This window comes from Orbicella faveolata, unplaced genomic scaffold, assembly GCF_042242905.1.
Source record: "Orbicella faveolata isolate gen_17 unplaced genomic scaffold, um_ofav_v1 contig_26, whole genome shotgun sequence".
NCBI lineage: Eukaryota > Metazoa > Cnidaria > Anthozoa > Scleractinia > Merulinidae > Orbicella > Orbicella faveolata.
Genome location: NW_028301554.1, coordinates 18,092,415 through 18,097,438, shown reverse-complemented (window position 1 = coordinate 18,097,438; position 5,024 = coordinate 18,092,415).

Below are 5,024 nucleotides of genomic sequence, written 5' to 3'. Positions count from 1 at the left end.
AGTGACAGGACCTTATTATTCTACCATAGCAGCCAAACCAGGAATGATTTATCGACCTAATTTCGTTTCTTTAATTGATATATGACCTCTAGATGCGACGTTAAAGCTCAATTAAAATCGCCCGCTTTTGTGAGAAGCCGCAATTTTTTTGATAATCAATATTTAGTCAACGGTTCGATAATCGTTTTAAATTCTTGCAAAATGTAATTAACAACTTAGGGAAATAGGTTATGGGAATAAAAAAGGATCACCTCAAGCAAATGCGCGTTAATTCTGGGACATCAATATAAAAGATTTGTGTGTTGACATCAGGACTGCAGCACCTTCTTGCCGTTCTCACAGCCGAGCGGGTTTCATTGTACGAATTAATGCTACAATCTTTGGTTATTGAGCGGTTCTCGTTTAATTCTCGTAAAACTCAAAACCAAAGCATTCAGAATGGCCAATCACAGCAAATGTGTTTTGGTTTTGAATCAGATTAAGACCCCGTCCACACTACGCTGGAGAAATTTGAAAACAGAGGTTTCACTCTTAAAACGCATCAGATGTTTTCCGTCCACACTACGCCGGAGAAATTTGAAAACTGCAACAATCACCGGTCACTTTGAATTTGAGTTTGAGGAAAACTCAGTCAGGGAAATCACGTAATGATTATCCTGACGCCATCCGCCGTTTTCGAGAAGTTCCGTTTTCAACTAAAACGAAAAGCCGGTGTTTTCAAATTGCCCCGGTTTGAAGAGCATTTTCGAAAAGTTCTGTTTTCGTGGCGGATTAGTTTGGACAGTAGGCCTAGCCGCAGAAATAAAGTTGCGTTTTCAAAGTGTGGACGGGGCCCTAAGTGAGAGGGGTGGGAAGAGTTTTTAAACAATCATAAGATGTAGAAAACCTTCAACCTTCGAAAAGCTCTTTATCTTTCAGTTTTAACTTGTCCACATCATAAACTGGAGTTTGTAACTTGACGCTAAAACAGCAAGCTAACAACCGAGATGTGGCCAAGGCGGCTCATTTGCAAGTCTCCTTTAATATATTCTAAACATCGCCCACATAACTGAAGCATGTCTATGGTTAATAGAACAAACCACGCCAGCCTATCGTCAATAGATTGTGAGATAAAAGGACATAATTCGTTCATTTGTCTTGTGGGGGACTTTTTAGTGGCGGACTGGCCATTTTGATCGCCCTACCTTGCAGCATTGGTGGTTTTTTTCGCGATCAACATTTTTGATTGCATCATAAACAGTAGACCTGCGGCACATGAGCTCATTTTGTGGTGGGCAGTTCATCAGTTTAAGCACGTTTGAGGAAAAACACAAGACCTTAAGAAGACGTAGCATTTAATTAAGACGGTATATCATCAGCCCATGCATGTCTGTCTTTCCTTTTCCTTTAGTTGTTTAGTTTGTAGCGCGTGTCACAGCGTTAAGGCGTACTTATGTGGAAGAAAAAGACCTCAAGCAACGCATACACACTAACCGCAGTGATATTTACCTGTGTTTTCGGCAAACTCAGGAAAACAACATTGGTATACTTACATTATATTACGTAAAAGCAGTATCATTCGGGTTTGTCAACGGTAAACATCCATAGGTTTCCATAGGCTCCAGTGAATGAGTAGGTTCGAATATTCTTGAAGGTTTAAAACTCTTTGCGAGGACGTAGCATTTATCTACGTAGGACGTAGCTTTCATCTGTGTATTTTTTTTGGGGGGGGGGGGGGGTTTCCTCAATCGTTCTATGCTATGAAAGTGCCATTTATCATTCTTAATCCGTTTATTTCCCCGGTTCCGGTTAATTTTTTTCTGAAGTTTTTGTCATTTTGCGACAGCTTCGTAAATTTGAAATTCTTTCAGCCGGATATTAAACTGAATGAGATGAATGATTTAAGATTACGTCATCATTCCTTCAGGAGCCAATGTTGGGTTTTGTGATATATAGATTTAGGCCAGCCTAAAAGCGTAGCTCCTGGGCCGGGTTGTTCAAAGCCCGATTAAGTTACCCAGAAAAAGGTAGAATTTTGATTTGAGTTTTGTAACTTTGCCGTAAGGTTTTCTGTATATTGTTTGGCCTTCTGTTTTGAGTTTTAATAATCACCCTATACACAAAACAAAACAGCAAAAAACATTTGTATAGAAGAAAAAGTTATAATTTGATTAACTTTTAATCCTGGGTTAGCGTTAACCGGCTTCCGAACAATCCTGCCCTGTTTCCAACAAGTTAACCTAATATGAGCCCGTGATCCAATCGATAAGCAGCACTTGGTCAGCGGTCAACTTCAAGAAAACACGTGACCTCGAGGAGCTGTAAACTTGAGCCCGCGATATGGTCACGTGATACTGGTCAGCGGATACCTTGTTTTGACAGCTGTCAATTGATCATAACATGGGTGTTCAATATCAAGAAAGGACACGGTAAACCAAGGCTGCATTCTCTGTCAACCAAATTTATAGATTTAGGCCAGCCTAAAAGCGTAGCTCCTGGAGCCTGTTTCTCGAAAGCTCCCGTAAATACCGGGCCCGATAACTTACCGGGCCGGTTAACGGGAAACTTTACCGGGCCCGAAATAGCGTTTCTCGAAGCACCCGTAAATTTTCCCGGTACTTACCGGGCCCGATAAAATAGCGGGTTGTTACCAATCTCTAGCGCGCACTTCACGCTCGTTCGCGAGAGAAGGAGAAACACTTGGGACTATACGTACACATTCGATTCTGATCGATTCTGTTGTCGTTGCGACTGTGATGCTTTTTGAAGAACACTGCGAAGTTTAACTTCGAAGTTATCGTTGTGTCAAAGGGGAGCAACTGAGAGAGATCGTCATTTTGCATGGTCATATTATTTGAAAGTGATGATCAATTGCCTTTTGTAGCTCGATTCGAAGACTTCGATCGACAATCTCGCTCTTTTCTAGGAGTGTTGTCTTTTTCCGTGATTCATTCTAATTCAAAATGTTCCACTGAGCAATCAAACAAGATCTGCGGACCGCCGAGGAAACAGTGTGAACTTGAGAACTTGAAATTTAGCTACAAACACTTATTTCAGCAATTTATACTGATAAGAATTTCACTTGAGTAAATGTACAGAATATTTGGAATAAGGAAGGATCTTACTAAAATTTTTAGGCGTGATTTAATCGTTTTCTCCGGCAAACATCAAGCGTAATTTTCACTGATCCTAAATCGACTGTTCTAGCATTATATAAAGCACGCTAAGATCAATAGAAATGCGACTGAAACAATTATGAGATTGGGGAGAATAATTTTAATGTTCTTTATTCTCGTTTATCTATCGTGAGTACAGAACGCTTCTTCGTGTTTCATCTAGCTAGAAATGCTATAACCAACATTTGTCAGCATTTGTGCAACGCGCCTAATGCGACTCTTCGCGATCGCTCTAGATCTACTTTTTGTAGAATGCCTGTTTTCTAATTTCCTGCTCCCTCCCAAAAAAGTAAAAAAAAATCTGCAATTAAAACACAAGAAACAGGTTTGGCTTGCAGTAAGATCAGGTTTGCGTGACAGGAACCAATTTTTATGTTCATACAAAGAAGCCATTTCGAAAACGCGCGGCGAGTGATCGGCGTTTACATGACAGTGTTTATTTTTTTTTTCCCGCCGTTTGTTGCTTTTGAAAAGCAATCAAATAGAACTTCACAGTTATATAGCGCTTGCATGCAAACGCCTTTAAACTGTAAAAATTAAACAACAATAATTACGTTTACTTAGGTTTCCGAAGTCAGCGTGCAGCTACTCGCCGTGTTTCTCTCCAATTCCTCCTTTAGCTCCTCAACGAGCCACTCTATTCTTGCTCGTGAGAGCCGAAATTGTTCAATGACTTCTCAGTCAGCCATATCGGCTAGAAAGGGGCGTCTTTGAAACAAAAAAGTCCGCCCCGGCCGCCATTTTGTTTGGTTTTGCAACATTTGTGACTCCCCGTTAACTTTACGGGAGGTCACGACCTCCCGTAAATTACCGGGCAAGTTACCGGGATAATTAACGGGAACGAAAATAACGGGAGCTTCGAGAAACACCCGAAATGTTTACGGGGACTTACTGGGTGACTTACCGGGCCCGATAATTTACCGGGTCTTTCGAGAAACAGGCCCCTGGGCCGGGTTGTTTAAAGCCCGATTAAGCTAACCCAGAAAAGGGTAGAATTTTGATTTGAGTTTTGTAACTTTGCGGTGAGGTTTCTGTATATTGTTTGGCCTTTTGTTTTGAGTTTTAATAATCACCATAGACACAAAACAAAACAGCAAAAAACATTTGTATAGAAGAAAATGTTATAATTCGATTAACTTTATTCCTGGGTTAGCGTAAACCGGCTTGCGAACAATCCTGCCCTGTGTACAACAAGCTAACCAAATATGAGCCCGCGATCCAATCGATAACCAGCACTTGGTCAGCGGTCAACTTCAAGAAAACACGTGGCCTCGAGGAGATGTAAACTTGAGCCCGCGATATGGTCACGTGATACTGGTCAGCGGATACATTGTTTTGACAGGTGTCAATTGATCATAACATGGATGCCCAATATCAAGGAAGTACACGGTAAACCAAGGCTTCATGTCTCTGCCAACCTATTATTTGGAGTATGGTCGCCATGTTGGGCAACTCCGTCGTCGTCGTCGTCGTGCGTACGCGCCCACGAGCAATACCGCTAGCCATGATAACCATGAGAAAATCAACTCATGGGTTTCCTTTTCTTTGCTATATGAGTATGGGGCTCCACTATAATGGACATCAATGCACACAATACAGAAGGTTAATTGACCGTTTTCTTTTTTGGGGTATTGGATTGCATCTAGATTGCAATGATGGCTCATGCTGGGGAATATCATTAAAAAAAGATTAATGTCACTTGCATTTGAAAACACTCCTCGCATTAGCTTTAGTTACAAGCTAGTTCCAATCCGAGAATAGAAAATGGTGCATTGTTATTGGTCAATGTTTTTTTTTCGTTTCAAAAACATCGAATTAATCCATCGTTTTCATTGTGAATGTAGACTTTCTTTTTATTCTTATGAAAGC